The 27,993-nt window shown below is 35.7% G+C and overlaps 1 long non-coding RNA gene across 1 annotated transcript; it reads right to left on the bottom strand.

Moving 5' to 3' along the window:
- Window positions 1-1,356: 1,356 nt before the first annotated feature.
- LOC137627393 (uncharacterized) lies at window positions 1,357-24,512 on the bottom strand. Its single transcript, XR_011041152.1, has 2 exons — window positions 24,477-24,512; window positions 1,357-1,484 (listed from the first exon to the last, which is right to left on the bottom strand). It is a non-coding gene; the product is annotated as an uncharacterized lncRNA (long non-coding RNA).
- Window positions 24,513-27,993: the final 3,481 nt, after the last annotated feature.

Here is a 27,993-nt window from a genome sequence, read left to right as displayed (position 1 = left end):
TGAATAAAGACGGAAAAAAATACATAGAATTGAATCTCGTGTGTCGGGCCAAAATAACCACTTGGACATAATTCTCATAAGACTTAACAGTATTTCATATAGATAATTATATAAATGTGAATTGGGTGCGATAAAGACAATTCCAAGAAATAAATGAGTCTTTCTCGTGACTCCAGCTAACCTTCCTAGTTACTGCTTGTGCATGCAATATAAGGCATAGCATACATGAAGAGGTACATGGAGAATGACAAGTCAGACCTGAACCTGTAAAAACTTCTATGAAGAATTAAATCTAAGCAAGCAAAAATATAAAATATCTTTTAGCGAGTCAGATCTAAACCAGTAAAAACTAATTCTAGGACGAATCAAATCTAGGCAAATGATAAAATAAAATAGCTTATAGCGAGTAAAAACTAAAATCTGCAAACATTCACCAATTTGGGGAATAAATCCCTACCAATAAAACATTAATACAAAAAAAATTAAAAAGAGCTTTAGAACGTGAAATCAGATTAGAATAAGAGGTACCTCCAATAAACTGAGCTTACCTCCTCAATGGAGAAAATTTGCTTTATAAAGATGGCATTGAACTCGACAAGACACCAACTTCTTTTGAGGCAAGGCAAACCACTAAGTATCTGTGATTTATTAATTTTATATAAGAAATTATAATCACAGTTGACAAAAACGATAAACAAACAAGAAATATAAGTATTTTCATATTAAACAAGTAATTTAATTTCAAATAAATATCAATGAGAGAGAGAGAGAGAGAGAGAGAGAGAGAGAGAGAGAAGTATACAATGTCATCAAATGTAATACTCACCATTAATATGAGTGTTGTTATCCATGTGGCTGGATTGCGTTGAGTCCACCACTCCTGAGATCTGGGCTACTGGGGACATTACTCTCCAGAAAAAACTTTTTTTTTGATAGGATGTGCACTTACTATTAAAACTTGAGACTCCAAATCTATATACACTTATATCACGCTAACTCTCGTTAGCTCGAAAAGCAAGATATGGAATCGAGCACTGGTCACTTTTTTCCCCCAAAGAATTCCAAGTTATTTTTTTAAAAATATATTATAATACCTTTGTTGTTTTCCAATAATGTTAAGCAAAACTTTTCCTTCTTAAAATATAATTCTGTGAACCTTTCGTTTCAATAAACACTTAAAATTTCAACGGAAGGTATTTTATATGTTAAAATCTAAAATATACTTGTTTACTTTTCAGCAACTACAAACAAGTAAAAGTGCTTAAACTAAATCAAAAGCACAGTTAACCGAAAACACTATAGTCACTTGAAACGAATCTCTCTTTTGTAGTATTTACACTAAACAGTGTTTTAGAAAAAAAAACTGGTTGCTAATCCAACTTAAACAGGCTTCCTTTGTGAAAACTTAGGAATAACTTTTCTACGAATCACTTTATAACGAAAAAGAATTTAGTTTACGCCATGACAAATAAGTGTCATGACCACTGTGGGAAAAATAAGAAGATTCTTTTAAAAAACATTCGCTGGCTATATGAAAAAAAAAGCCTTATACCCACGGGTGAAAATGTTATGAAATTCTAAGGGTTCACCAATTTCTCTGGTACAAGCAAAAAAGTCAATAGTTCAAAAAGATCAACAGTGACTTCATGTCTTCAGTCTATTTCAAAACTTGGTATCCCGAAGTTCACCATAATACATCTATCACTACTGGATACTCATGGCATCGTAGAACAAAAAATAACAAAATAATTGTACATGGTGTATAAGATAAATGGATCAAGAACATCATTATTTCACGGTTGGCGATCCGCCATAATGGATATTGCATCCAAACGGAAATGATTTAATAACATATAATGATTACATTAGCGTTCTTAGGTGATGTGATGGCGAAATTGGAATAAGCGACAATATTAAGAATAATGGGAAATGACAATATGACTTCTATTATTACATAAATTCCACACTCCCTTCACATAAATTCCACACTCCCTTCACACACAAGCATATATACACATACACACACACACATATATATATATATGTATATATATATATATATATATATATTGCATATATATGCACACATATATACATCCCTACATATATATATATATATATATATACACACACACGCATATACATACACATATAAGATACATATAAGCATTACCCATCCTTCAAGATATTACAGGCCCCCCCCCCCAAAAAAAAAAATAAGTATACTTGAAACAAAAATATCTATTGAAACGATGCCTTACCAATGACATTTCAGGACTATACTCTCTCAAAATAATATCACTAAAATTGAGACAATCATAAAAATCGCTCGTAAAGGCATGTAAGCTATCACAAAGAACAAAAGCCAGCGAGAGAAAGACCTTCTATTAAAATGGGACGAAGGATTACTCGATGCTTCAGCGAACACCCGTATCAACAATCACGACTATTATTATAAGCGAGAATAATTAATATTTCCCTATGACTCACACGAGAGAGAGAGAGAGAGAGAGAGAGAGAGAGAGAGAGAATAGGAAAAATTCCATCGGTTTGATTACGGAATTTGGGCTACGTGGCTCAGCGCTGGGGCGGGAAGGCCATTCTGTGTTTGGAGGGGGGTATACAAATGATAATGAAGGGATAGGGGCTACGAAGACAATGATTAAGACAAAATGGGAGAGGGAAAGGGAAGATAGAGGGGCGTGAAGAACGAGCAGCATTAAAATGGAAACTTCCACTGTCTGGAACCCCTTCTGCGTCCTTCACACTGAGGCAATGTCGTTCTCCGCACGTGGTGTAGGCTGCAAGAAGCTTTTTACCGTTTCTTGCTTGTACTGCACCAGAGCGAAAGGTATTCGTTTGTGCGATTTTTTCCCTCGAAAAGCGTTATTTTCAAAACTTGGAAATTGTATTTGCTGAAGCTTCGTAATTTTCCCAGTTGTTTAAATATGTCAACAGAATCTTTTCATTTTCACATCGCAGGTGAAAAAATTTATTCACTAGAGTTTGTCTCGCCTGCGTTCAAGTTATATATTCATACAAATGGAAGTGTATAAAACCAAACTAGTTTTATTTTACTAATTTTTCCCAGGTTCTTAGCTTCTGAAGATCACGTCTCTCTCTCTCCTCTCTCTCTCTCTCTCTCTATATATATATATATATATATACACATATATATATACAGTACATACACATATATATAACCTACAAGCTAAACGCAAACTCCAACCTACACTAGTTTGCTCATAACACTTTTTGAACAAATATAAAGCCTCACGACAGAAGAATTAATCCACAAAGACAAATCAGTAGGCTACTACTCAGCAAAAAGACAAAAAATATTTCTAAAATGCCATCACTACTTCTCAAGCGTTGAGATGAACACGAGTGCCGATGAACGTGGGACGAGAAACTACCTCCGTGGCCTGAATAACAACAAGGAAAACTCTAAAGCGATTCACAACAAGCAGCTGAACTATAGCGTGTTCTGTGCCCTTTATATCGGTCAAATGCCGACCAATAAAGTATTTACACTGCCATGTGGACTGCTGGGAGGGAAGAGAGGGAGAGGAAAAAGGTTATTCTCACAGACAGGGAGAAGGGAAATACGACTCCTCCCTATAAGGAAAAATTCCTCCAAACCCACAGAGGTCGAGATTCCAAGTACATAATGTTAGTTCCTTTTTATAATTATTATTAGTTATATCGTCTATCAAGGAACGAAGAATATCGTTCAAATTCAAAGCGTGTCATAAAAATTACTAAAGAATTACAGCTTATTTAAATACGAAATATGGAATTCTATCAGAAACCATTGTTGAATTTAAAGACCCAAATAAGAATAAGCAAATCCGCATCTCTTTCTAAATAGTTCTCTATCTAAACCCAGCCATGCTTCTCATGCATGACGAAGCGGGTTTTGCTTGGATTACGCACCCCCTCCTTCATTCCAGACGTCTACCATCATACATACAACAGTTATCTCGGAAGGAATGTGAACTATAATACATTCCCTTTTCTGATAGGAAAAGGGGACAATGACTAAGTTGATACGTCGAAAATCTTATCAATACAACACATTAACCATGACTCACTCTCTCTCTCTCTCTCTCTCTCTCTCTCTCTCTCTCTCTCTTACATCTATAAACGCTTATTAATAATGACACAATAACTATCTCTAAGTTTACAACTACAAAGTCTTATCAATAACAACACAATACGCATGACTCTCGAAGTTTACAGCTAGAAAATCCTATCAATAACGAAACAAAAAAACCGTGTATCCCTCGCTTTCTCTCCCTAAATTTACAGCTACAAAATCGTATCAACAACAAAACGATAATCCAGAGGAAACCTTTATCTCATTTCCCCTTACACGCAGCACGGAAAATCTTCGCCGACAATGCTTCGTTCTGTTCGCCAAAGACCTTCAACGCACATTCTTCCCGAGGCAACACATGACGGTCACGGGTTGAAGACCCAACCTTTAGACGTCCTTGGTCGGCATGAGGACGACGTCAGGCTGCTCAAAAAACCCTCCCCGGAAACAACACCACCATGTTCTCTATCTCTCTCGTGGTTTTCTATCTTGACTAATGTCAAGCCCTCATTCAAACACCGACACGAGTCATAAGGATAGATTTATGACTATAAACATTATTATCATTAGCATTATTTTATCTTGATTATTACTAAGCTACAACCCTAGTTAGAAATGCAGGGTGCTATAAGCCAAAGGTCTCCAACGGAAAAATTGTCCAGTGAGAAAAGAATATAAACAAACTACAAGAAAAGTATTGAACAATTAAAATAACATTCTAAGAACAGTAGCATTATTAAAATAGACCTTCCATAAATGAACTGTAAAAAGAGACTTATGTTAGCCTGTTTAACATACATCTGCTACAAGTTTGAGCATTTGAAGTTCCACCATTCAACTACTTGATTAGAAGATCAATCCACAACTTCAACTTGGTCACAGCTGGATTAAAACCTCTCGAATAGTGATATGTCAAAACTCGCATTCCAGTACAGAGTCACAGGGATATATTCATCACTAGACATCTTGTATTTTTTCATGTTTATCTCTTGAAAGCTTTCAAATATTTCCGTGAGTTATGAAAACACAAGTAGTAACTAATGGTCCCCTCGTTATTAACTGTATTGTAATTTAAAAACTTGACCGAATAGCAATGTTTCTTTAATGGCAAACTGATCGTTTAAGGAAATATTTCGACAAATTGATATAACATTAATTTTAGATTCGGCAAAACATATCCAATGCGCATATAAAGTAAATCTAGAGGTAAATGCCGAAATTTAACCGACCTATAATGAGAAACTTTTCCAAGAATTTCTTCACTAATGATGGGAAAATATAAAAAGCCTCTTGATATATTTAAACAGCTGTGTAAATTACAAAACTTCGGAATATACAACTTCCAAGTTCTGAAAATAACACTATGATTATCAAAACTTTTAGGCACTTCATAATGAAAATTCTTTCCAGGAAAAAAATCGTTATGAATACTACCAACCTATAAATTGTAATGACATCTCCGAATGCCCTTGGTATTTAATCACGAATCAATTGGACCTAAATTGTGAAATATAAAGATCTTCGACAGAAATACTGTAATAAATCATATACGTTTCTCTCCTCTGTGTTCGGGCGTTTAAGTGTGTGTGAATATATATATATATATATATATATGTATATGTATATATATATATATATAAAATATATATATATATATATAAATATATATATATACATATATATATATAGAGAGAGAGAGAGAGAGAGAGAGAGAGAGAGAGAGAAAGTAGGTAGTAGGTTAACCAGGGCACCAGCCACCCGATGAAATACTACCACTAGGGAGTTATGGCGTCTTTTTACTTGCCAGACAGTACTACATTGGATCCTTCTCTCTGGTTACGGTTCATTTTCCCTTTACTAGACATACACCGAATAGCCTGGCCTGTTCTTTACATATTCTCCTCTGTCCTCTTACACCTGACAACACTGATATTACCAAACAATTCTTCTTCACCCAAGGGGTTACTGCACAGTAATTCTTAAGTGGCCACGTTCCTCTTACCAAGGGTAGAAGAGACTCTTTAGCTATGGTAAGCAGCTCTTCAAGAGGGACACTCCAAACTCAAACCATTATTCCCTATCATTGGGTAGTGCCATCGCTTCTGTATCATGGTCTTCCACTGTCTTGGGTTAGAGTTCTCTTGCTTGATGGTACACTCGGGCACACTATTTTATGTAATTTCTCTTCCTCTTGTTTTGTTGAAGTTTATAGTTTACATAGGAGATATTTATTCTAATGTTGTAACTCTTAGAATATTTTATTTTTAATTTTTCCTTTCTTCAATGGGCTATTTTCCCTATTGGAGCCCTTGGGCTTATAGCATCCTGCTTTTCTAACTAGGATTGTAGCTTAGCAAGTAATAATATGTGTATCTACAGTATATATATATATATATACATATGAGGCTCTTTGCGTCAATAGGCGTAGAGGAGAGGATGATTATATATATATATATATAATATATACATACATATATACACACAGTTTTAAAAGCAAATAATTAAAATAAAAAACAATTTCTTAATTAAAAAGGAACGCAAAAAAAAAAACCACCCAAGAAACATTCTAAAGAGAAAGAAAAGTAGGACGACCTGATCGATTGATGGACATAGAAGGCGTCGAGGAAACCCTCGAGGAGAAGAAGTTCGAGAAATACCTATATCGGTTATGGAGCAACGCGCAACACTTCACCGTGATCAGGAGAGTCTACTCCCCCCACACGAACTTTCAATCCCACCAGTGGAGGGAGAGAAGTTATGCAAGTTTCTGGGAGGGGGGGGGGTTAAGACGATGAAAAATGTTTCTGAGTGTGTCGCTTATAAGACATTATTTAATCAATAACTTTCATAATGATTTGCTGTTTGCTGTCAAACACTTCTAATGTTTTGAGGATACCAAGAATACATGTGTGTGTGTATATATATATATATATATATACATACACACATTATATATATATAAAAACATATATATATATATATATATACACATATATATATATAGACAACATCAATACTGGTGGTTGTATAGTAGTTTTTCCCGCCCAGTACAACACTTGTAATGGACCAGACCAACGGCATCCCAATCCTTATTTTGGAAAGTTGACCACACGGTCAGTCGCTTTTAACTTTATGATTCAAGATTACAAGTGTCTCTCTCTCTCTCTCTCTCTCTCTCTCTCTCTCTCTCTCTTTCTCTCTCTCTCTCTCTCTCTCTACTACAGCAACATGAAAGTTGTTATAAAAAAAGTTACTGAAAAGATGAAAAATACGAAACAAAGCCAAGAGGAAAAAAGAACAGTCCTCCAATCTCTTCCACATGCGCTGCTATCAATACACGTAGTCCAAATCTTATGGTTTGAACACATTGTTCGTGTTCATTGAAAGGAAACTTGGACTTCTGATAACAGAGAGAGAGAGAGAGAGAGAGAGAGAGAGAGAGAGAGAATACTTCACCAGCTACATAGGAGAAGCAATAAAAACATTAGCCTACATCACCAATGAATATAACCACACAAACAACTGGTATCATAATCAGAACCACATTAATCTTAAGAGACGAAACCTTCACATGAGTGAATGCATGCGGCTTAGTGGTGCACATGGAAACCTTCGCCATAATTATTATTCATGAGCTCATGACGTCATATACATAATAAGACCTCTTCTGCTTAGCTGAGAGAGAGAGAGAGAGAGAGAGAGAGAGAGAGAGAGAGAGAGAGGGGGGGGGAAGGGTTATGCCCCAGGCTGCAAAAGGGCACAGGGATGGCAACTTAATAACTAAAGATAAGATTAGAATCAGTAGGGTTCCGCCAAAGTCACTACTCATTTTAAAAGGGCGTATGATATTTATACATTCATATTACCTATATTATATATGTACACACATAAGTACATATGTATATCTACACAAAAACTGCCTTAAAGATTAAAGCAAAGGAAAACACGCAGTCTACACAAATGGAAATCCTACTTATTGGAGATGCAGCTCAGGGACCTAATTTGGTCCACCGAGGTTAAATGCTTTGAATAAGGAATGAAAGGCCTCCTCTATGAGCCTCCTGCTCTCCTTAGTGACGCAATGGAGTCTGGTGTTTATCTGAATGGCGCTTCAAGCTATTCTGGGAATTGCTGCACACATAAGATCCTGGATTTATTTTTACATTATGTTCCTACTGGTAGCAATCTAGCATACTGATTGGTTGTAGCTTTTCTGCTAACCATATCAATCAAACATATTAAGGTCATCAAGTTAATGATTATCGATGTTACCGAGAGAAAAAAATGGGCTTTGTGATGTTGCAAATACCATGAATGTTCCAGCAAAGGTGCAAACGCGTGCAACCAACAAGAAAACCAATATTGGAAGAGGTGGAGTTAACACCTGAGAAAGCAGATAATGCAACGAAAACAGAGAAGGTTGCATAAATATAACGAAAAATATAAAGAACTACATATTCACTTTGGTGATGGAACAAATCTATACAGGGAGTTATATCCTTGAAACTTCATGCATACACAGAAGTGAAAAAAAATTAATGAATGCAAGGGTGCAGATAATGCAAAGAAAACAGCGGACGTTGCATTATTATACGAAACAAAAAATCTAGAAAGAACTGCATATTCACCTTGGTGAACGAAGAAGAAATTTATAAAGGATGCGTCCCCAAAGCATCATGCAATGAAAAAAGAAATGTAAGATTGCAAGAATGTTCTTCTCTAAAAGCTGTAATAAACGACAATTAACGGTTTCCTAAAGGTGCATTGCATACACCTCTTCAGTGTCGTTAAGAAAAGAGTAAGTGAAATTTCCAACAATATCAATAAAAAAAATTAAAATGGTATAACTTCAACATCGCTGAACGAGAAATCGTTCAGAATCACGCGTTCAATATCTCCACTTGCAAATTAATAAAACAAAGGTGTGTATATATATATATATATATATAGGGGAGAGAGAGAGAGAGAGAGAGAGAGAGAGAGAGAACGTGTGTTTAACCTAGAGCATAGATTAAAAATAATCATACTCCGAACTTGAGATATATCGTTCGTCTAATAGGTAGAATGAAAGATAAGGTACGTGCGAGGGCAGATTGCCATGACATGCAAGTTTGATAAGGCTTCCTCCCTCAAAGACACGTAATGCGTGGTTTCTATATCGATCTCTCATGATGCTGTTACACTGCATGTCCAATGCCACAATCACAATGACAGTTACTTGAAAACGATCCTAACCCCCCTCTTGTTTACAGAGACAATTATGGCCATGACAGCCCGAATTTGATGCAAACTCATTTACTATATGAAAAAAAAAAAAAATATATATATATATATATATATACATATATGTATGTATATATATATATATATGTATGTATATATATATATATGTATATATATATATATATATGTATATATATATATATATATATCCTATCTCTCTCTCTCATAAAGCAAAGACACCCACACACGAGTTTAATTAAAAGGCCACAGAAATCTTTCATCTCATATCACATCACACGCCATGATTAATCATAAACACAACGAAATTCATACCATCTGTCAGGCGCTCTTTAAAAGACAGCCAAGGGACGTCAAGCAACAGTTAAACCTGAACTGCATCGCAGCCCTTCCGATGCATGGGACGTACCTGCAATCTGACACACAACACATGTGACACAGAAAGAACAAACACACGGTGATCATGCAAAAGTCTGTCCTGTGTGACCAACCGAACCAAACTCTGAACTTCCGCTGGGAATTAAACTCCCTCCCATCATCTCCAGCAATTCCACCACAGCCACCACCATTCTCTCTCTCTCTCTCTCTCTCCTCTCTCTCTCTCTCTCTATATATATATATATATATAAATATATATATATATATATATAAATATATATATATATATATACATACACACACATATATATACACATAGATATTTATACACATACACATATATATATATATATATACACATAGAATTTATACACATACACATATATATATATATATACACACACACATATATATATATATATATGTGTGTGTGTGTGGGTGAAAAAAAAAGAAGTTTTAGTTTTTTATACATTATCTATATATAAATATGAAAAAAAAAGTTGTTTTAGTCTTTTAAAACATTAACACTTTTAAACCCATTCCGGTTTAGTTTCTTTCAGTGTGTATGTGTTCACGTGGGAATAGAGGTGGATGCAAAGCACGATTTAGGAATAACAAGGCGTGACTAGCTTGCCATCTTTCAGCATTCTCTTTTGAAATACACACCTAGAAAGAAGAAAAGAACTATGATCAACTAGACTTGAAGTCACTTCACAAACCAGGCATTTACGAAATTATAAGAAAAAAAAAAGGTTCAGATATTAGTTATCCTTTTTACCTTTCCCAACCCACCCCACGCCTAATAACAGACGTCCTTTAATTTCGGAGGAGTTTTGAAAGCAGGGCGGATCCCTTCCTGCCACGAGACCGTCTAGAACTTCATTTATCTCGATAAATCTCGACAGCCTTCGTCCTTTTCCATCCCATACCGATTAATCTTGTGATCAGGGATTCAAGACTTCGGTACTCCTCTCACACTATGTTTACTCTTCAACATTAACCTTGCGTCCAAATGCAATAACACTGACTTTCAATGACAGGTCTACTAATTTCATCATAGCTGAAGCTATTTTTTTACCTTTTTAATGAAGTTCCTAAATTCGACGGAATGCAGTATGAAGGAGGGAGACTAAAACATCGCGCACACACAGAGAGAGAGAGAGAGAGAGAGAGAGAGAGAGAGAGAGAGAGAGAGAGAGAGAGAGAGAGAGAGAGAGAGAAAATTCATAAAATGTTCCACAACCGATTGTTTTCATCACATCTTTAAATTTCATAAAAAAAAAAAAAGCTTTGGTGTCATCATTCCAGATGTCAGTATCTTTACGTAATGATTCTTAACAGGCGATTGCCGATCTCAAAATAACGACAGCAATCTTACTAGCAATTAATCTTATTCATATAGGACGTAAGCCCGCCATGGAAGCACTAATTCAGTGAAACTGGATTTTATTTACTTAACGATTCTGTCTGGTGGAATATCCGGGAAACCCGACCACCAACTCTTTTCCTAGACGTTCTTCACCGACAACTCTTTCACAATTAGTTCAGCCAAGAGGGACGGCGAACAACAGTCCTCCTCCTACAATGTCAGTCATCTCTAACCACAATATATCTCCGGCCAACCAACCCAAATATTCATTTTTATTTTCTTCTTCATCTTCTTGTTCTTCAACGTCTGAAAAGCTCTCCGGAACCAAGTTATTTTTTTTTTCTTAAAGAACTTCGATTAAACCGCGGAAACCGTTCGAAAAAGAAGAAGAGAGTAAAAATCAAGGATGAGAAAGTTGTGAATAAAAAGGTGTATGTTATTCACGTCTGACTGAACGGGAGCTAAGGGTTCGCATTCTTTACGAGAATTTTTTTTTTTGCTTTCAAGCAAATTGCAAAGACAGACCGTGGGATTTATTTCGATATCACCTGGATTTGAAGGCATTCTTTATGCGAGTCTTCATCACGAATGAAAAAAATTATATAGAAAAAAAATTTGTCATGTTGATACGAAATTCACAACAAATGCATTCCTGCAGGCTCTATAACGCTAATCGTAAGATATTTTATATTATTTATTCATTAAGTCTCAAAGTTTATCTATTTCCTTATTTACTTTCCTCACTGGGCTATTTTCCATGTTGGAGCCTTTTGACTCATCGCATTCTGCTTTTCAAGCCAGGGTTATAACTCAGCTAATAATAATAATAATAATAATAATAATAATAATAATAACAGTATACAGCAGAAAGAGCATCATGTGGTGCACGGTCAAATGTATCACAACGCAAGAGCTCATTTCCCTGGAAATTAAAATCCACTCAACGTCTTAAACACTCAAAACTTTTTACAAAAATTCGCTCGAGCAGGAGAGAAAAAATCTTCGCAAAACCGAGTCGGTGATATCAATAGAAAGTAAACCTTGAATAGCATTTGAAAAAAAAAAAAAGATGCTTTACCAAAGTAACTCATTAAAAACTCTGTCTGTTTTAAGGGCGGCAAACCATCTTCATCAATAAATGCAAAAGAAAAAGGATCAGTCGTATGCAAAGGATTAGGTTAATCATCTTAAAGTTTAGGACCTAAAACCTTCCCTTGACTATGTAATAGTTATTTAGTCAGTCAGTTTCTCTCTCTCTCTCTCTCTCTCTCTCTCTCTCTCTCTCTCTCTCTCTCTTTTATCTTGAAGCTTTCAAGTACAAGCGCTGAGCCCCTTCATAACTTATCATGATGTGTGGATGGAAGTGACAAAAGGTGATTGATTATGTAATCCTAACATAAACCACTTTGGATAAAGAGGAGAACAAACGAATAGGAGTCTGTTAGATTTATCAACCACGGCGAAAGTTGGTATGCATTATAGATTCCATTAAATACAATGAAATATTAATGGTAAGGGTGGAACTATTTATACCAATGTATTAAAAAGTAATGCAAATGACAGACAAACAGTTCCATTATTATTATTATTATTATTACTATCCAAGCTATAACCCTAGATGGAAAAGCAAGATGCTATAAGCCCAGGGGCTCCAATAGGGAAAAATAGCCCAGTGAGGAAATAAGGAAATAAATAACTGAAGAGAACAAATTAACAATAAATCATTCTAAAAAAAGTAATGTCAAAAGAGATATATCATATATAAACTATTAACAACGTCAACAACAAATATGTCATATATAAACTATAAAAAGACTCATGCTTCCCTTGTACAACTATGAATAATGATCTTCTTCAATAACATCTTTCAATAGCAAAGGATGAGTTGCAAGGACACAGTAAGTGTGACAAGACACACACACACAATGCAAACTACCTCCGTTCATGCAAATCTCTGCATAAAGGTCTACCTATATAAATCTGTCTGAAATCCTCCAAGCCACGTGAGGGCAGTTACAATAATAATAAAGATTCCCATTTCCATATCACCTTTCAAAATACTGGAATAAAATCGCCTTCAGAACTAATTAAGAAAACACTGTGTGTGCTTAATTAGTAAAATATTAAATACCCTCATTGCACAAATACCTCTCATTAATAATGACTTCAAACTTCAAGTAATAACAATGCTAAATGAACGCTTTCCGGACCCTTGCCAGTCCACCCTTCCCTTCAGTTATTAAAACATCTGAAACTTGGAAGACATTGCAATTATTATTTTACGGTACCTGGCGAGGGGATGAGCCATCTTCGAAAACAAATAAAAGCCTTAAGGCATGGACAATCTCAAGACAGAAACACTGGGGACAAAAGGTGATACGTTTAGCAATTTATGAGAGAGAGAGAGAGAGAGAGAGAGAGAGAGAGAGAGAGAGAGCAATATCCTTAACGGTCAAAACAATAACATTATATAACCAATTTGAGTGTGCTCATCTAATATAATTATCCCATAAATTAATCTGGTGAAGGCCAGCCTAGAGACACTACGCACTTACTTCATACACACTTATTATAGAAGTATAGAGGTACGGCAAAGGGCAGACCTTAAATTATGCTTTCACTCCGAATGTCGCATTCCTCGGACCCTTAAACTGATAAACGGACCCCTGATAAGAGGTTATAGAATAACATGACCAGAGCCAAACCCACGAGAATAATCAATATTAACATGGACCACTTTGTATCGACGTCCGGCGGCTCGTATTCCTTCGACGAGGACACGACAAGGAGATTACAGCTTGGTGTGGCAATCAGGACACTGCTTGCTCTACTTCCCTACTCTGCACATGACCTTCTCCAACTACTACAGAAGCCTTAGTGGTGATGCTCCTGACGGTGGACGGAAAAAACTATCCTATCCTCACACAACAGCAAGCAAGATAGGCTTCCTTACGACACACAAAAAAAAAAAAAAAAAAAAAAAAAAAAAAAAGCAGATCAAGAGCAAAACCCTTTGTGGGGAAAATGGAATTTTGAAGAGCATATGGATGTTCGAGAAAGCTATATATATATATATATATATATATATAATCTAGGTTTTAAGAGAAAAGACGGCACGTGCACCTTATACCATAAACATAACCCAATTGACGACGACTTCGCCCCCATTTATTGTTACAACCCATAAATACACAGCCAGACAAGGACTATTCCCCTAAATTTCCACGTCTATTAGTTTTGAACTCCTGACACCTACCTTCCCAAGGAAGGGCTAATCGATTGCTAGGAAAATCGAAGGACGCGGCATTCCCCGTCCAACAGATATTCCGTTTTGCAAAGGTATAGAGTTTCAAGGTCTCTCTCTCACACGGAATAGTTGGGCAACTTAGTATGTTAAAGGCTTCTTTCTACTCTATGGCGGATAAAATACGCAAATGTAAATTATCATATTACGGTCTTTATCGTTTATATTTGAAAGATCCATTTTAACGTAGTTACTGTTCGCAAGATATTTCATATTAATTGTTCATTGCTTCTCTTGTTATATCTTTATTTGCTTTCCTTTCTCACGGGGATATTTTTCCCTGTTGGAGCCCTTACGCTTACGGCACTAGGCATTTGCAACTAGGGTTGTATCTTAGCTAGTAGTAATAATAGTAATAATAATAACAATAATAATAATAATAATAATATGATAATAATAATAATAATATTAATAAGACAAGCTTATTTGAGACATGATAGGATGAGTACCAGTTTTTGAGTAGCCAACTGCAGAAGCCACACAAGGCCAGAGAAATGGCATGCAAAAGCTTGGTTATGAAAACATTGTTAGCTTTGCTTTGAGTCCGAAATTGCAATGCTTCAAGCCAGCACCAAGACAGCCATTCCTGTCATACAACATGAGGTCACGTCTTACACCGACTGGGTCACCCTTCAGGGCAATGTAGGTCAATTAGTTCGTTACAACAATCATCCGCCTTCAAAAGTTTAATGGCTTTGGTTCACCCCACAACTTCCGACGAGAAGTAAAAAATAAGTTATTTTTATACAAACAATTCGTGAATAAAACTGTAATCAAATATGAATTCAATAAGACAAAGTTGTGTCAGAGATAGAGAGAGAGAGAGAGAGAGAGAGAGAGAGAGAGAGAGAGAGAGAGTAGGATACAGAAAATTCAAACATGAGTAGTCATTCATAAAATCAATTATCAGATGCCGATTTAAATCCTAGCACTCACCGGCTTTTTAGAAGACCGTAAACTGGACATAAAAAACCTCATAATTCGTTCGTTAGAATTATAAAACACTACATAAATTAAAAAGTCTCAATATTCATTAATTTGGTGTTCATTGAAAAATGGTTCCCTTACAAGAAACGAAAACACCTCAAATTGGAAACCATTTTGGCTTGATGGGCACAAAACCTAAAGGACCAGTCAAGCAAAAACCGCTAATATACATCGAAGGAAGAATGGTGATGATTCATATAGGCTACAGATGGAGAAACTTTCTCTCTCTCTCTCTCTCTCTCTCTCTCTCTCTCTCTCCTCTCTCTCTCTCTCTCTCCCCCAAGGCCCTTGCGAAATTCTCGCGTTATAAAGGTCACTTTCTCGGCAATATGTACATTACTACTTATTCTACATAAATTCTAGATTCGTATGTAAATAAACACACACACACACACAGAGAGAGAGAGAGAGAGAGAGAGAGAGAGAGAGAGAGAGAGGATATTAGTCATCCAGGCAAGAATGATAAGGGGAATTTAAATCTTTTAAAAGACATCCTGGCACACTTGAGACGAATGCTTCAAGGACGATAAGAGCGTCTTTTCATTTACATAAAATGCATTTTTGTTCTCAGTCGACATTTCCTAAGTAAATACGAACCATTTATGAAAGACCTTTGAAGAATTTCCCATTTTTTAAACATTTCTGAGAGCACTTTCCAAAGTAGTGAGGACAAAATTAATGATAGCAAGTGCGTTTCAGGTTTTTTATACAAGAAAGAAAAAAAAATAAAAAAAAAGTAAACTCAACATAGATTGGGAAAACACATTTGTTGTGGAGTCTTGATAGAAGGGAAACGAGAGCCGTAAATCTGGTATAATATTAATACTAGTGTACGAGATCATTAAAAAATGACGGCTAAATATTTACTTAAATATGCATACACATGAAGCACTAATCAGAAGAGTATGAGTACCTACTGTTCCCTTTACCTGAGGGACGGGAAGAGCAAGTGCCTGATCAGAAAGATATACGTATCCCCTATCTGTCGCGTCAATAAAAATTCGAGATCAGATTTATGAATTCTAACAGTGCACATACAATAAGTCATTGGTAAACAATTAGGAAAAATAAATATTACCATAATTATAAAATGACCCACACTTTTGTTTAGAAATTGTTTCGACACATGAAATTTAAGAAACATAATGCTAAACGAAACAAGTGAGAACTATTGCAGATAGACAAATTAGCTTTAAAATATTCATTGAAAGTAGAAATAAAGGCAATAACATATTAGTACTTGCGTATCAAATAAATGTTACAAAATTTTATAAAATTACGATACAAACTTCGTTTTCCTCATCTCAATAAATCATTAAAATCACACACAAATAACAGCTGTTAATGTCCCGTTATTGATCTTAAAGTCATAAAAATTCATGATAAACAAACTTACTAGAGGGGCACTCAGTAGAGCGCACACCTTAGCCGCAGCAGCTTATTTCTCGACCTTATACTCGAATTAGACCTTGACCTTTGACCTGAACATGTATTAATCGGCGTGGATTTTCATACACTCAAATATGAACCAAGTTTGAAGTCTCTGAGACAACGATGTCTAAACATAGGGCTGATTACGTGAATTGGACATTTTGCTTCACCGTGACCTTGACCTTCCAAAATTTAATAATTTCCAGCTTTTTACATAAGTTTATTCCCTGCAAGTTTCATTACTCTTCGATTATAATTGTAGCCAGGAAGCTGTTCACAATCAAACACACATTCACAAATTACAAACACGCAACGGATGAAAACATAACATCCTTCCAACTTCGTTGGCGGAGGTATTTATTATCTATTGTTTATCTAAACTATAAATACTTAACAGTGACGTTTAAGCGACACAAGCCGCCAGATGAGGGTTCAATGAATTTATAGTAAAAAAAAATTCTGCATTCAACATGAAAATGCAGTCTTTTGATTTATTAGGGATTGTCAGCATTCATTTATGCCTAAATAAACGAAAGCAGACGGGGTACAAATTCTTCACATTCATTCATACCAACATGATTCCGATTCAGTTTCCTTTGCGCCCCCCCCCCTCCCGGGACACTCTCTCTCTCTCTCTCTCTCTCTCTCTCTCTCTCTCTCTCTCTCTCTCTCTCAATATTCTAACTAGAATAATGAAAATCACATCTGCACGACACTTCAAACCACCTCACATATCCTCATTCCGTTTAGAATTGAAGGCGTTCTAGGGCACCAACAACTTGCAATAAACCGCAACCCCGCCAGCAACGTTATCTTGGTATGCTTAAAAGAAACTCGCCCTTCTCCCAAGACAATGAATACTACCTCGCTACTAGTTGGAAGCGATATACCAAAAGGAAGGATTATGGATCTCACACCAAGCAACGAAGCATCAGCTGGCACCCGCTTTTAAGGACGAAATCAAGCAGTCGTCAAAAAGATAAATCCTTTTAAAACAGAGTAGTCAAGTACTTAATAACCAGGCATACAAAATGTTCCGAGATATGTGGTATTCATTGTCAAAAAGATATAAGCCCCAATAGGGGCTGGAAAGAGTTTGTACAATTTCTGAACTCCTAGAAATTTATAACTATTTAACTATTTGATAATGAAGATCCATCCACGAAATATGCATTCAATTTTACTCGTACACATACAGAGAGAGAGAGAGAGAGAGAGAGAGAGAGAGAGAGAGGAGAGAGATGGGGGGGGGGGGATTTACCAACTATGACAAGAGTATTTCCATTTGTGACATGCAGAAAATCAATGAGAATTACTTTGTACCATCCATTATTGCAGACATAAATATCAGAATTTATGTAGAAAATTGAACATTCTTTAAATAATCGATTTCAGTAGAGTAATAAATTATGTTATTCACTAACGGAAAAGCAGAACTTTAAAATGTGATGACCACCTGCTTATGGTACATTGCTTATCAAATAAATCTGAAATGTAGATTGAGAAGAGAGAGCGAGCAACAACTTTTTGTAAGATCCACTTTACAGTTTTATAGATATGACATATTTCCTCTTAAAAAGGATTACAGGGATTCAGAAAACCTTCAACTTGAAATGTAATCGCCTCTAGGAGATTACACGTAAATAACCCACAAATACTGTATGTATAAACTTTTCTACCACCCTTATGATTGACACGTTCACATTTTTGTGCTTAGCAAAGTTGAAATATATTCATAATTCTGGGGGCAAATAAGGAAATATTCGTTTTTAATTCATATATACCTTAACGAAAATGTGCAAAATGTATAAACACCGTACCTAAGAAAAACACTATATATATTTCTCGAGTAAAGATAACAGACTGGAAATTTCTAATTATTTAAGGTTAGCTCTCTTCACAATATTCAAAATACTTAGGGAATTGCAAGTCTTAAAAATTGTGAGTAAAAAGGAGGTAGTGTACTTAGATTTTAAGCTGTTGCATAAAGAAAAAATCTTTACAAAACAAAGCTTCAATGGAAAAATGTTACGATGTTCTAAAGATGATTCTTGTTTTGCAATTGTTAGAATTCACAAATGAAAACAGGTATCCAGTCGTTACATACTGCTTTTCCAACTAGGGTTATAGCTTAGCTAATAATTACAATAATAATAATAATACGATATAAATATTTAAGTTTTAAAATACACCATAAAATCATTACTACATAACATAAGGAAGAAGACAATTTGCCTTTGGGTACGCAAATACAGATTCAATACAATATTACTATCATCTGCACTTGTGTGCATTTGAAAAAAAAAAAAAGTGAAAAGATATTATGCTAAACCGTAAAGTGAGTTAGGCAGCGGTGACCCAGCCCGTACACACACACATTGCGTTCCCACCCTTTCCTTGTTACAACTTCCGCTTCCCCAGCGTCATCCCCATCGACCGGAAGTGCCGTTTTCTCCTTGGACGCCAATTTCTGTAGCCATTTCCATCCGGAATTACAGGTAAATAGTAACGCAAAATTAATTTAACATCCGGTGGAAATATCGAAAAAATATCTATTGAAATCGAGATTTTTAAATGAGATTCAATGATGGTTATCTGAAATACTACATCACTTAACTTACGTATCTTGGTTAATGCACAACACAAAATTAATTCACATCCGGCGGAAATATCGGGAAAAATATATCAAAAACGAAAAATACACATTCAATAAAATTCTATGATAGTTACCAAAAATATTACATAACTAAACTTATGTATCTTGTTAATGTGAATTCAAAAAATATGGAAAAAATAACTTGTTATTATAAAAAGGAAATATTAAATATGCTTCTATGATAGTTATCTATCATAGAATCTTTGTGTGTGAAATTCCAAAAACAGGATGAAAATAAGTTAGTATTTCATACAAACGAAATTATATATTCCATGAACGCATTCTTCGACAGATAAAAACAATCACGTTATATTCAATACAGACAAGGGACGTCGATGATGAAAAATATCATACAGCCTACGAGAAATTACAAACCATCACACTTCTAATTCTTTTTATTCTCTAAGCCGAACTCTCGACCTTTTCCCTAATCACTAGAAAACTCTGTGATCAGAGATTAAGTAAGACCGCAAGGCCACTCGTCATTTCCTGAGGGACTTTTTCCGGTGACGCTAAAAAATCCAACGTCTTTGCCAAGAGTGTTCTACAGATAACAATGACTTGGTATTTCAAAAAGGAATGACATTGTTACTTTTTGGATATAACATAGTTACTTCTGAAAATCATTAATAATCGAAGCATAGGCGAGCATGCACGCACTAAGTACATATATATATATATATATATATATACACACACAGTATATACATGCACATACCATTACACACACAATCATATATATATATATATATATATATATATATATATATATATATACATATATATACATATATATATACATACATATATATATATTATATATATATATATATACATATATATATATATATATACACACACACACACACACATACTCCTTTCTGATTGGGGGATACCCGGTGAAGGCTATACTAAGCAGGGCCACCCATACTACGTTTGGCAGATCATACGGAAATCTCCCACCATCACCAATGAACAATGGCCTGCGTGGTGATGAAAACTGGCCAAACACCAGACATTAATTGAAATGCCTGAGGCCTTCGTCCAGCAGTGGACTAGAATCTACTGTATCTGTTGCTGTAAATACTCTATATTTAAACACTATCGACGAGCCTTCTTTAGTGATGTAGCCTATGAAGAAAATAATACAAAAATATAACTGCTCAGGAATATACCTCATCTACAATATCGAATAAGATTTTAAAGGCACGAAAATGCGACATAATTCCACGGCGCGTCATAAGTCAATGCAATTCCCAGACAGTGAGGCGTCACATTCTGTAATAAACTAGCTACTGAAACGCGACATATATATGCAAGAAACGAACACGAAGCGTATTTAGTTCATTTCTCCAACCCACTCCATCGGAAAAAAATACGAGAGGGCAATGCCTTATATTAAATATCAAAAATAAGAATCCACAGAAGGGAAATTGGAAAAAAAAAAACTAAATCGAATTCTTGAAATTCGACACGAGCAAAAATGTCATATATAAAATATTTATAAAATTCCACAAAACCAGATCAAAAGCTAGAAAATTCTCAAAATCGAATCCTTGAAATTCACAGAGATGTAAAGTTCGGAGGAAGTTGTAGAGGTCATTTGTAGGAGGAGGAGGAGGAAGAGGAACAACACCCCCCCCCCCCCTCTCCCGCACCAGGTGTAGTAAGCAGGAAGGCAAGTAGCCAGACAAGGAGCCGAGGTGTGTTGACCGGGCTAGCGGCGACTAGCGGAAGCATGCAAGTTAATATTATGCTGTTAGCAGACCGTTTACCAATTCGCAATCCACAAAAAAGGAGGTATAAACAGTTACGTTAAATGCGTCTTAGATTCCAAGGTCATGTACGCATAAAGAAATTCAATCAACATTAACTTTTTACTTTTGTAATAGTTCCATCGGAGAAAATATCTGGCACAACAAAGTAAATTGGATTTCAACTAAAATATTAAATTAACCAATAACCTTTCCTAAATCTATGATAAACAGAGATCTAAGCTATTCCTGCTATAGGACAACAATAACCACTGCCAATTATTCCAAACAACTACAGAAATAAAATAGTGGACACTAAAAACAAATAAAATTTTAATAAGATATCTGAAGGCTTGTTGAACACTAGCAAAACGAGATCACACACAATATTCTCCTTCATGCAAGTCTCATAATTTACAAAATATAGGTCTATTTTCCCAAAAACATGAACAAATGAAAGCCTTCAAGATGAATCAGAATATTCTGTAAGTGCAAAATCTACCTCAGAAATAAAACTATCCTAATAGGCATCGTCAAGAGAGAGAGAGAGAGAGAGAGAGAGAGAGAGAGAGAGAGAAGTCAGGAAGCACTATTCTCTCTCCAGGTTCCGTTGTTTAAACCAGTACTATAATCTAGATGAACCCGTTGTACCGTTCCTCCTCCCACGAAAGATCAATGTTAAAAGTTCAACCGAAAGAAGCTGGCTTCATATAGTGACAACACGTGCAAAATGCTAAAACCCTTCACCATAGATAATGATTTTTTCTTTAAGGCAATTATTAAATTCTCCACTTGTACGCCAAATATTCTGGCTCGCTCATCACAGATTTAGTGTTTCAAATTCACTCTGTTTAGTTATTTTTATTAAACTTCTTTGTTCACCATTTAGAGTTCGATAGTCCTAATTAATTGTAATTTGTTGTTTTCATGGCAATGTCTCAATTTCGTGTTGTGTATAACCAAGCCTCGAAATATTTTCAGACTATATATATATATATATATAATATAATATATATATATATATATATAATATATATATATATATATATATATAGAGAGAGAGAGAGAGAGAGAGAGAGAGAGAGAGAATCGTATAACATATCATAGAGCATGTGACTAGCTTGTGGAAGTTCTGTCAAGGTGGGACGAACCGCTACAGTATATACCTGGGCCAATCGTGTTCAGCATATTGATTAGCGAAACGTCCTCATAAGGTTAGAAGCGTCGTCTTCTCCAATCACACCACATGACGACCGAACATGCAAAACACGTCGTCTCTGACATCAATTTACCTACGTTCCTGTTCGCGATAGAAAGATGAACGTATGCACATACCATCAATTTTAATATAATAACCGAGGAGAATATATCAATTATTCTAATTCCTTATTTATCAATTGAAAATGAAGAATAACAGAAAAATACTTTCTAATTGTTTTCGTGTTGTGTCTTCATCTAAGGTTTTTACCATGAGGATCCAATGAAGTATTCGGTTATAACGTGGGAACTATAACAATAATCAAGTGAACGTCTATGCACGTACCATTCATACATACATATATACATTAGACATGTATGTACTTCCATAAAGATTCTACCCAAGAACAAACAGTGAAATCCAACATAGTAGCAAAACATTACTAATGAAAATCTTAATTCCCCATATCATAAGAAAATTAAGATCCGCACTTCTAGAAAAACTTAATTTGCGGCAATACTAAGGTCATTCACATTTCTAAGCTATTCAGGTATTTATGGCAGAACGAGTACTGGGCGGTTTAACAACTAAGCAATAGAGAGCAGGTCTCCTTTGGAACTGGAGCCACTATCGCCTCTATTGCAAATATCCCTCCCGCAGACGCCCTCGGATTTCTTTACGGCTCAGTTTTATCATCATCTAAGAAATTTAAAAATCATAGGCCTAAATGGGGACAGAAATTTACATTCAAGGTCAATTACACACCAAAGGTTGCCTGTCAAATAAGAAATTATCACAAACTGGTAGAATCTTTTTCCTTCATAAATATTCATATAAAACTTTTTGTTTCTGCCATTACGAAAGGAAAAATGATAATCCTCAAATAACTAACTGCATGTCAAACCTAATCGGAAACAAATTCACTGAGTAAACAACTTACAAAAACAGAAGAAATTCCATAGTTCCAATGAATACTTTTAAAGGGGTTAGAATTTCACTGAATAGAAACTAACCGAGGATCAATGAACAAAAATCAAATTTAAATTACAAAAAAATATATGGATAACAAATCAATTTTGCAAGAAGGCCAACTCGCCCCCAGGTCTATGCGAATACAGCCTGTTGCTGACGGACAAAAAGTCTAAGGATAATGGACAAAAAAGGTCTATTTATTGGCTATAATGACTGATGCTTGCATGAAGCAATTATAATTCATAGGATGGCTAAGCTGGCGTTGCTAGTTTCATCACAGAATTATCACTTTTAAGTAAAAGATAAAATAGAGGAGGAGGGGGTGAATACTAATGAGTGAGGGAAAGGGGGACTGGTCACCTCAACGGTACATTGGTCACCATGACCGCCCTCGTCACCGGCCCCCGCCACGCCCACACATACACAACGCACAATTTAATGCGGTAGCTCAACCCACAAGGTCACTGTCTGCCATTTACTCGCATGAAATTTCACTAAAGAGATATTTTTCTTTCCTACAATATATGGTCAAGAAGAAGCCTTGAGTCGAGTTTAAAAAATCAACATATACGGAGACTATTATCATTTCCAAACACCAATACATCTTACCCAAGATCTACATGGTACGTTCTCAGTGCTATGCATATACCAGAATCCACGCTATGAATACATATGTATACATTTACAGGGCATTTTTTAGACCTAGACCGATGCGATTTCATACTAAAATACTCGGGGAAAGTTAGTTTCCAAACTAGATAATCATTTTCTATCCATGTGGAAAACGAACACGTCACTGTATTTACCCATGTTCTTATTTCACAGATGTTGGTGAACTACGGGATACCCCCCTTGATACACCCAGGGTATAAAAGCAGGTTTGAACAGATGATCTCGTCTGCTGAAGAAGAAGCACGCGTTCGTCCTCAACAGTAGCACAAGAACGCAAACATCTATATTGCAACACAAATTCCCTACGAAGACTGCTTTTCAAGTCACACTTGCAGTCTGCCTTTGCACATATAACTCGACCCGAAAAACAAATCACTACGCTGTAAATTAATAAAAAGTAAGAGGTATCACACACATTTGAGCGCCGACATTCACCCTTCACGGCAGCTGGGAAGCAACTAATATCTCGTCGCCGGTTTACACGAATGGCAAAAGGCGACCGTTTATGAATAAATCATTCCTTTTCGGGCAAATATAGCCTACAATCTTTATATCGGTTATTCACATTTATATCTTAGTTATTTCTTTACGAAGGGAACGAGAAAAGTTGGAAATTAACGTAATAAGTTATCTTTTACTGGCAATATTAAAATCCTACCTGGCACCTATCAACTGGCGACGGGGATTGTTACTAAACACCGCCAGATTAGGTTTTCTTCGCCCCCGTCACCCTCTTTAAACAATTCGTGACTCATCTTTTTATCTACAATTTTTTGATGTCATCTGTTGGTTTATTTATAAGAGACTGAAGTAAAACACTTTTGTAGAACATCACAAATTAGGAAAATTAATGATACCTAATTCTATATTCTAGATAATTCTATATTCGTATACGGAATGTAATTCACATTAGCACAGCGAATGCGTGTTCAGACTTCTTAAAAATTAATATATTCTGGGAAATTAAATGCCTCCGATGAGCTTTAATTTTCTGTCGGCTATATCAAGCTACACACAGAGAGAGAGAGAGAGAGAGAGAGAGAGAGAGAGAGAGAGAGATCCGTCAACCCATACCAAATTTCTTGGAGAAAACATTCTTTTACAATTACGCTGATGGAAGTCAAGTGCCTATTTTAATTATACTTAACTTCGACACATTCTGCAACTTTGCTAATCTTCTCCAATAAAAGAACAACATTTATTGGGTTCAACATTCACTGGAGAATGTTTAAAGAATGATGTGGCGAAATGAGTCTCTGTTAGTCAACAAAGCCACATTACAATTCATGGAAAATATATACTTTACTTTCCCATACAAAGATCACAACCTTGGTGGAATAAACATTTTTCAAAACTCCAAGACCACAACAGAGTACCCACAAATGCCAAAAACAGGTACCCTCCCAAGAAGCCCAAACATCTGCCATTCCCCAACCCAGAGTAGAAATCCCCAAGGATTCATCCCATCCTGTCTCCTCCTAGTGTCTCCCCTACCCCTCTAATCTGGAGGGGGTGGGGAGGTTGGGCAGATGTTGGAGGTAAACTTACCGTATGAAAGGGTAAATGAATTTTGAATATAGATTAATGAGAGGGAAAAAGACCGTTGATTTGAAGGCCCATTCATGACTTATGTGTAACAAATCATCACTTATTAAAATGTCACACCAGGTTAGAGAATGATAAGAGGAATGAGAATCATTGTATATTTATTATACAATGAGGTTATTCGCAAAGCTCTATAACCCATTACATGAAAAGTTCTTTTAATACTCAACTACTTTAACCAATATCCTATTACAATCACATTATCCATCCTCAAAAGCACCGAAACCAGAGTCAGGCTATGTGAAAATTAAAAATATACACTTCGCAAAATAAAAGCTAAATAGGATGACAAAATTATATTAATGAAAATAGAATTGACAAACATGCAAAAACCAAAAATAAGATATACATACATGATTAAAAATTGACAATAATTACTATACACATCACTGGAGTTCTGAAATTGGTTTAATTGCTCTAGAGATTTTGAGTCGTATACTACTACAGTCCAAAAACATTTCATAATAAATCAGAAAAGTCGAAATGTTGAGCTATATTGCAGATGACAGTAATAATGATGATAATAACAGATTTTCGAAATAATAAGCAATATTCAGCAAGTTTTACAGGAAATAATTAAGTGTGTGTGTGAGAGAGAGAGAGAGAGAGAGAGAGAGAGAGAGAGAGAGAGAGAGAGAGAGAGAGAGAGAGAGAGAGATTCCCTTCCAAACCTTTAGAGATGGGTTTCAAAAATAAGCCATGACTGCCATGGAGAGGGGGGAGGGGGAGGAAGTGTTGTGGGTAAACTTTGCCTTAGGTGGAACCGATAGTGGGAACCGCTCTGCTTATTCCTGTTCCCAAATCAATATCTACCTTTAGCTCTGGAATACTAATGGTAAATGGATAATTTAATGGACGAGAGTGAATCTGGAATACGTAACAACACGAGAGAGAGAGAGGAGAGAGAGAGAGAGAGAGAGAGAGAGAGTTGGATGGATTCTAGAATATTGACAAGACATATTTCAAGTTTCCAATAAAAAAACAATTTTCAGAACATGTACATTATATGAACTACATAGCATTAATGGTTTTTTAACTGATAGATTTCCCTTCTTTCAAAATCTGTGTAAGTGAGATTAAATAAGTCTCTAAAATATCACGCACACAATATATAATATATATATATATATATACATACACACACAAATAAGCCATATATATTTTTGATACATTAATGTCTGGATTCTCTTAACGACCTCGGGATCAGAGCCCCAGGCGGAATCACACAAAGACAAGAGCTTGTGATCGTCCGGGAATCGAACCCTGGTCCGGCAAGCTTGTATAGACAGTGACTACCACTTGGCCACGAGGTGGTAGTCACTGTCTATACAAGCTTGCCGGACCAGGGTTCGATTCCCGGATGATCTCAAGCTCTTGTCTCTGTGTGATTCCGCCTGGGGCTCTGATCCCGAGGTCGTTAAGAGAATCCAGACATTAATGTATCAAAAATATGTCTGGCTTATTTGATTATGAAAAACACGTCTAAATGTGCAAAATTTATCATATATATATATATATATATATATATATATATAAATATATATATATATGTATGTATCAACATCAAGTGGCGGGTGAGAGACAGGATATATCGTGTCAAGGTCAGACGATTTCGGTTAAGAGAAGTCCTGAAGCAGATGGATTAAGGTCTTAAAGGCAGAAAAGGTCCCGTCAGTTATAATCCCGGGAATATTCTCCTTTACGGCTCCTTTTTTGTTTTCAGGTGGTCAGTGGAAAACAATTAAGAACCTTGGAAGGATTTTTATCCTAGGCCAATCCATCGACAGCAGTTAAATGGAAACCCCTACAAAGCATTTTCTCTCCTGTCCAGCCAAGGAAATCGTGGATGATGTTCACAGATATTTTACTAAAGGAAAAAAATTATTCCCATGCCTTACATTTACTGTACAAACTGAGCCCATTTTCCTTTTATAATAAAATACTTATGTGGTTACCCTTTTTTATCATGTCCTGAAATTATACTGATGTAAAACATGAAAATCTACAAAGCAATGGAATGATGGCATAGTCTAAGTTAGATGTTTTTAAATAAGAAGTTTTTTATACGCACACACACGCTAACTATATATATATATATATATATATATTATATATATAATGTGAGAGAGAGAGAGAGAGAGAGAGAGAGAGAGAGAGACTAGGTTGTCATGAAAGAAACAAAATGTACATAATACGAATGTGATTGCAAATAATGCCAGTAAAATGGAAATAACCAGGAATGAAAAAGTTGAAATATAAATGTCAAACTACACTTGGACAAAGAGAGGATTAGTCTGACACGATAAATCAATTTAATACGCAGGTCA

This window comes from Palaemon carinicauda, chromosome 35, assembly GCF_036898095.1.
Source record: "Palaemon carinicauda isolate YSFRI2023 chromosome 35, ASM3689809v2, whole genome shotgun sequence".
Taxonomy (NCBI): Eukaryota; Metazoa; Arthropoda; class Malacostraca; order Decapoda; family Palaemonidae; genus Palaemon; species Palaemon carinicauda.
This window is presented reverse-complemented; position numbering and strand designations above follow the sequence as displayed.